The sequence below is a fragment of the Rosa rugosa genome, chromosome 5, assembly GCF_958449725.1.
Source record: "Rosa rugosa chromosome 5, drRosRugo1.1, whole genome shotgun sequence".
NCBI lineage: Eukaryota > Viridiplantae > Streptophyta > Magnoliopsida > Rosales > Rosaceae > Rosa > Rosa rugosa.
Window position 1 is genome coordinate 33,738,159 of NC_084824.1, and position 8,093 is coordinate 33,746,251.

The window sequence follows — 8,093 nt, forward strand, 5'->3', positions numbered from 1 at the left end:
ATAGAGTTCTTGGGCCTTGTTGCTTCAACTTCAAGCCTTGTCACCCTCCAACGTCATGACACTTCATTTTTCCATTTCTTTTTCATGGTTGCGTTGGAAACTTGCTTGGTAAGCTCTCCTCCATTTCGCAGGGTTTCTTGGTTGGAACAGGAAAGCTCATTTCTTCATTTCTGCTCAATTGTGTGACCCTTTGAATCTCATTTTTGCTCCCCTTGATGTTCGCAAGCTCCTCTTTCCATTCGTGAGTTCATTTCCACTTTTTAGCTCCGAGGTCCTGAAAATAGAAACCGTCAATAAAAATAGAAACTTTCCTAAAATGAAAAATAGAAACTTTCCTAAACTGAAAATGGGAAACTTTCTAAAAAATGAAAAATAGAAACTACCAAAAATAGAAACTTACTAAAAATGAAATATAGAAACTACAAAAATAGAAACTTTGTACAAATAGGAACTTTCCCAATCGAAGAATGGAAACTTTCCTAAACAGAGTTTTATTAAGGAAATAACGCAAGAAATGTAAGGAAATGCAGTTTAAACGTCGCATTAAAATGCTCCTATCATCTCTCTCATCACCCGCGCTCGACCCGACCCGAACCCGGTGATCCGACCCGGATTTTCCGGCGATCTCCGGCGACCTCTAGCCTTGAAACCTGCACAGAACGATTCGCCTCTCTCGTGCGGTCGTCTCTGTGGCAGCCTCTTGCAGCGATTCGTGGTGGAGGAAGTGCAGCAAGGCGGTGCAGTTTGAGGATTTCGGACCCGGTCGGAAATCCTTGTTCCGACGTCGGCGAGGCTTCAAGTCTTCTTGGTTGAGCTCAGAGCAGCCTCCTTGATCGATCCTTGGTGGTTGTTTGGATCGATTCACGTGAAACCTTGTTCAACTCAGTTTGGATTACTGTTCACGGCTTGTGAGGTAGTATAGTTTTCGACCCCTTATGCTTGTTTTCTGACTTCGAGCTAGTTATGAGAATTCACAAGCATGCTTAGATGAAGCTTTTTGATGTTCGGAGTTTTGTGAAATAATGAGTTTTTGGCCGGCGGCAGTGCGCCACCGCCTGTGGCGGTGTTCCGGCCACTTAAGGAACTGTTTTTGGTATTATATATGTTCTACTCGTTGTTACGAGCGTTTCGATATATAATATGCAAATTTTGGAGTTCGTATGGAATTGTTGTGATTTTTGCCGTTTCATATCGGTGAAATTATTCGTTCCGTGAGGATTCGAGTGTCCGATCGACTTGTGGTTTGGTCACATCGATCGTAGATGTATGCTGGAGACATTGGGTGGTCTCGGATGTGGTTTCGCCTCGATTGGCGTCACTTTGGGAATTTTGGTTCGATTTAGGGTTTCGAACGTTATTCCTTGTATTTCATTAACTGAATCAAGGCTGTACTTTTCTTAGGTGCTTGACAGAGTGCATTCTGTAAGTAGTCTAGTGGTGTGAAGACGCAGCGGGAATTTCGAGGTGAGTAATCTCACGAAGTTCATTCACGAACGGGCTTACCTTTATCGTTTTGAGAGTTACTTAGTTAACTGCAAACTATAGTTGGTATTAGTAGGCATTCCTGAGCGGATGACTACGTATATATATTTACGTGAAATATATATGTTTTGGTGGTTTGTGGATTTTGAAAACAATATGCATGAAATGATGCTTTTTATTGTTTTGGGTCGTGGCTTTTGGAAAACAAATGATTGTGGAAATGTTAATTTCGATTTGTTTTGAAAAGCGTTGAGATTTGTGTATTTGTGGAACATTTTAATTCGCGGGTGGTTTATTTAAATGCGGGTCTTTTACCGGGAGTAATTGATAGGGATCAATTACGGGGAATCTTTCATTTTAGATTCGTGTAACATTTTGGGTCCATTGTGACTCCTTTAATGTTTTGGTATTTATACCGCGGGTCCAAAGACTTACGAGTTGAGGATCGTGGGTGGGAAAATTGGGACTTCACGCCTTTGGCCGGGTTAGTGAATACGATCAGTTAGAGCTCTAGTCTGTCCGCCGTGCTTGTTTATTGATTTAAACGTGTGAGTTTATCTCGTGATTTGTGTGGGTTTATCCCGTGCTTGTTTATTGATTTAAACGTGTGAGTTTATCTCGTGATTTGTGTGGGTTATCCCGTGCTTTGTTTATTTATTTAAACGTGATTCGTGTGAGTTATTCTCGTGATTGGTGTGAGTTGGTGTGGTTTGAGTTACTCATACGGGCTTGCAAAAGCTTACCGGGTTTGTTGTGTGGCAACCCGGTGCACCATTCCAACGGTGTAGGGGAAAATCCTGCAGGTCAGGGTAATCGTGGCTGAAACTGAGGCAGCGAGCTAGCAGCTTTACGGTAGGAAGCCAATTTTGTGACTTTACCGTTATTAAGACTTCCGCTTGTAGGGAGCTCTGAGGAGCATTTACGTTCTATTTTGTTGTTGACAATTTAATTCGTAAGCTTGTGTAATATATAACTCTATGGAGCGAGTGTATATTAACTTTGAGGGTTCAGGGCATCAGTATGTACTTGGTTTAAAGGGAAAAAGATTTCAGGTATTTTGTATTGATGACTGAACGTTCACGCATGTATAATTATGGGATCATATATATCGATTTTCATGTGTGTAAAATCAGGGGCGTGACACCTCTAATACGGTGCCTTTCTGGTTGTTAGACTACAGGCAAAGACTATTCTCAGTGCCGTTTCAATCTAGGCCTCTAATATGATTTTTCTTTTCTTTTGGGTAATAAACTAATACGAACTCATAATAAGTATGATTGTTAAATTCTAAACCTTTTTTTTTCTCTATTTTGATTATTTTCAATTAATTGTTAGACTTTTATATTTTATTTATATAATTATATGCTATAAAAATAATTTAAAAATTAGAAAATAAGAAACCGCCTACCCCCCCCCCCCCCCCCGGTCTAGGCCCCTAGGCGCTAGTCCCTGAGTTACCGCCCGACTAGTGCCTAGCGTTTTTTAGAACCTTGCTAAAAAATGGTGAGATAGGTGCCCAGAGCAAATTTCTGGGTGCCTGGATTAGATTTGGACAATAGAGTGGAGGAAAAGAAAAACAAATAACATTAAAGACTCAAATTACCCATTTACCCTTTATTATATGCCAGTTTACTAACGCTGTAACGGCCAACAGTGTTCTAGGTACTAATGTTGGGTCGTGTCCGAACTTGAGGTACCAAAGTGATATTTTTTTTTTTTGTCAGATACTAAAGTTACTAATGGGCCAAATATCAGGTACTGTTTGTATTTTTTTTTCCCATTTTTTTACAATTTTAGATCTCAAGTTGGTCCATGCCCCTATCTGACTCTGACGCGTAATCGGGCTCTCCAAACCATGGTTGGAGGGGCCGGGGTGCCAAATGCTAGCTGTTATAACAGTAAAGAGTGGACCAATAGTGTAGGGCTGATAGGAGCATAAAATGCGACGTTTATAATGTTTAAACCCTATATTTTGCTAAGTTATTTCCTTTATCTTGATCAATTTAACTTAGTTAGTGTTTTTACAGGTAAAATGGAGTCTCAAAGTCCAAAAATGGCTAAGGAAGGCACAAGTGGCGCAGAAATGGAAAGAAATGAAGAAATGGAAGTTCTCCCAGTTTGACTAGGAGAAGGAATCCCAGTTGGAGTAGGAGTCTGAAGCTGACTTGGACTAGGAGTTCTACTTGGACAAGGAAACCCAATTCTACTCAGATAAGGAATACTAGTGTGATAAGGAGTCCCTGTTGGATAAGGATTACTCAAGAAGGTTCCGGAAGAGTGTGGAAGCATCTCGGAAAAGGAAGTAGTATTCAACTAGGAAACCTACTTGCATATGGAGTTCTACTCATACTAGGAGAGCCTTGGAACGTTCATGAAGAATCTAGAAGTCTCAAGAAGATCATATGCCGTGCACATGGAAGAGAAAGCAACAAGGAATTCGGATTTCAAAGCAATGTGGAGTTTGGATTTCTAGTTGAGTATGGATTGGAATTGCCGTGAGATTCTTGAAGGTTCTAGGGAGTTCTTGACGTTTCATTCTTCAATAAGGCGTGGAAGACATGTGAGAGGCATGTGATGTGAAGGAAATTCGAATTGGACTCAAGTTAAGCTTTAAAAGTCAAATCCATTACAGATTCGGATTACTGCCTGTGCAGAACAGTCAACTTCAACGGAGCATAGAAAATTACTCAGAGCTCAGAAAATTATGATCTTTATATGGTTGGAAAGCTACAGATGTCTAGTTTCCAGATCTTTTTACAGCTTGTCAATATCTATTTTCTAGAGGAAGTTATGGCTGTTTTAGTACACTGAGGTCAAGACTGCCGGAAATCTGCTTTGTGCCAAACAAGTCCTAAATCAACACAACTTTGGAGAAACCAAGTAGAAACGAATTGGGAGTGCCTTGGGACGTTCTCCTATATATACCTTGTGTATTAGACGTCTCGGGGTTCAGAATTTTCTCCACAATTTCGATTTCTCACTTGGGTGCTCTTGAGTTTCAGGTTTTCGCTACTACAAGTTCCTAGCCGTGCCATCCTCCACCTTTGCCGTGATCTTCACTTTGTGCCGCTGCCTTGGATCTGCGTTGGACCTTGGGACGTTTCTAAGGGTTGTTCATACCACCTTCCATATGTATTCTTCACGGTTTAGTGTTCTTGTAGTTAGATTTTCTGTTTTTGATTTTCTTTGTGTAAAACCGAAACAATGATTTGATACTTTGATTTTTGGATGCGATTTGGATAGTCTTCTCTATGATTGATGTGTTTATGTGTGTTTGATTCTTGTTGATTGCCGATTTTATGGAATGATGATCTGATTTTGTTTTATGGAAAACTCTTGCATGTTCTTGTTCTTTGGTTCGAAACTTAGAGTGATTGCATGTAATTGGAGCTAGTAATTAGGTTTATGCGTTGTAACCCTAATTCACTTAAGTAGTAAAGGCTTTGGACAAAGGTCGAAATCAGATTATGCATGTGATGAATTGACTTGCGTTGAGTACTTGGATTTGCATGTTCATTGACCAAACTTTCACTTGTTCTTAATGATTTGAATGCATGAGATCATGAGTTGCGTTGATTGTGTGATACCTGCGTTTGAAATATGTTGAATTAAGTGCGTTGCTTAATTGACTAAGTAAAGGAAAGTAAAATAAGGGACATTGGTTGCGTTGATCTTTGTTTCTTGGTTGATAATGTTCCATGGTAATTAACAAGATTAAGGGATGCATGAATATGTTGTTCTTGAAAGGTTCTTGATGAATTGTTTTCCAAAAATTCTTCTTTTCCCACCTTTGTATAGAAACGATTTTTGATCTTTTACTTGTTTTCTAAAATTTATGTTTTCAATCTTTAAAAACCCCCCTATCTTTATGTTTTCTTGTTTGTGTAAATAAATAAAATTAACTTAGATTTTTAGGTAGTATATTCATGTAGATAATAAAATAATAAATAAAAAAAAAAATGTTTTTAAAAATTCGTGAATAGTGTCTCCGTGAATAGTAAATATGTGTTAGTGTTTTCTAGGAATTAATTTGGTGGTTTTTAGGAGTTAGTTTTGTGTTTTTGTGGTGTTCCTTAATTTAAGGGATGCTTTGGTGTTTTTTAGGAAAAGTAGTTAGAGTTAGTTTTGACTTAGTATTTCTTGTTTGACTTGGTCAAAAATGTGTTTTCTTAGAGATTAAGTCTTCTAATTAAATATTAATTAGTAATCCTTGTTGTATATGGATTCCCTATGTGATATGGATTTGTAAATTGTGTATAAATAGGAGTGGGATTCCAAAACCTTTTCTAACTTGTTTTCTCTCTTATTTTCGTCCTTGTCTATATATATAGTTGTGATTTTTGTTGTTCTCTCATTCCTTTGTCTTCTAATTTCGTGTGAATGTATGTGCTCTCTCTCTAATTCTTTGTTTGTTCTAATTCTAAGCATGTTTGTAACTTGTAATAATTTCGTGAAACTTGTGTATGTTTGTTCTTATATTTTCGTAACTTGTATATTCTTCTTTGAAATTTGTTTCTCACATGTTAGCACCCTCAATCCCCGGTTTGTTCGATACCCTATTTGCTCTATACTAATAATGATATTTTTCAGGGTTTAAATTGGCGATGCTTTGCACGTATCAATTTTTGGCGCCGTTGCCGGGGATTGAAAAGTCTTCATGTGATGAAAACGCCACTAAGGTATGATTTTGGTAAGGGATTATGAACTATTATGGAATAGGTGAAGTCTCTTTTGTTGACATTAGCCTTAAACCCTTATTAGCACCTGATTTAGGTCTCTTAAGGTTGTGGGCGGCTTTTGTTAACACTTGAAAAATGTCTTGCACTTAAATTTTCCCTTATCTTAGTAAGCATAGCCTATGTGAAATGGTGTCTAGAAAGGGGACAACGTTCGTGACGGGTTTTGAATTCAGAAGGCAATCAAACGAGCGTAAACCACAATGTGGGAGTAGCTTGTGCCAAAATGGTTCTTACCTCTCGTGCTCGTCCTCCCCCACCTGGCCATTTCAGTAAGGTTGCCCAACGGATTTGCGAAGAAATATGTGTAAAGACAAGGACTTGGGCCGCACGTCCAAAACAATAGTCCATGATGTTTTATTAAAATCATATACTTAGACAATTTTCGAGAAAATTGTTTTTGGTAAGAAGAAAGTAAGTCATAACGGAATAGGTGAGAGTTCTTTTATTAATACTTGTCAAGCAACCTTCTTTATCAAGTAGGCGCACCTTAGTAGCCAGAGTGTCTAGGTTGATTGGATACGAGAAGTGCTGACAAAGGGTCTCGTCCCCTGTCAATCAAGTGAGCTAAGCTCCGCCAAAATCGTTCCTCTACTACCTGGCTCTGTGTGAAAAGAGTTACCAAAAGATTAAGGAGGGGAGACTTGTATTAACATTAGAATCTCTGGGCCGCACGTCTAAACTTTGACTTACAAATTCTCTTATTAAAGTTGATTATTTCGAAAGTTGTAAAAGATTGTAACTAACCACTATATAATTTTCGTTGGCCTTGTGTGTACTTGCATATATGTGACGTTTTAATGTGTGTGCCTTGGTCCACGTCTTGTTTATACCTTACTAACCTTATTCTTTTGTTTTACTACAGATCAATGAATGTCTGGATCGTCTGAACCACCCAAGTACACCAAAACGCCCCTCCACGTCATTCAAGCAAGAATTGAGAGGTTGAAGCAGAACTCGGATATCTTTGACGTTCAAGTCTCTACTCCACTTCAAATTCGTGAGCTTGAAATAGATAGTGAAGGGAATCAAGTAGAAGGAGGATCAGCAGCTTCAAACACTTCATCTGATCAATCACCACCACATACCCCACATCCACCACATCAAGAACCACCCAACGCCCCATTACCTTTACTTTTACCACCACCACCACCAATGGCTCTCACCATAAGGCAACTCTCTACATCCTTCATCCCACCTGGGGGAGTGCCAACCTGCATAACCTACCCTGCTGCAGCTGAGGGATTAACAGCTGATTTCGAGTTGAGGTCTGGGTTACTTCATCGTCTTCCTATTTTCCATGGACTCTCTATGGAAGATCCCAACAACCACTTGATGGAATTTCAATTCATCTGCACTAACATGAAGCCTCAAGGAGCTGATGAGCATATTTTGAAGCTGAAGGCCTTCCCATTTTCGTTGGCTGACAAGGCAAAGCAATGGCTCTATGAGTTGCCAAGTGGACGAATCACATCTTGGGCAGACATGATGAAGGCGTTTCTTGAGAAGTACTTCCCTACATCTCGCATCATCATGTTAAGGAAGAAGATAAGTGGAATTCAACAAGGGCAAGATGAGTCCTACGCAGATTACTATGAGAGGTTCAAGTCTCTCACCACTCAATGCCCTCAACATGGCATGAAGGAAGAGACCTTGCTCACTTGTTTTTATGATGGTCTCATACCTTTGGAAAGGGACATGCTAGATGCAGCTTCTGGTGGATCATTTGTTGACAAGGAGCCTGCAGCTGGAATGATCCTCATAGAGAATAGGGCCTTGAATCAACAACAATATGGAAGCTCTAGGCCTAAAGTCCCCACCATTCGTGAAAAGGTCCATGAGGTAAGTACTTTAGCTCAATTGGAAGAGAAAATT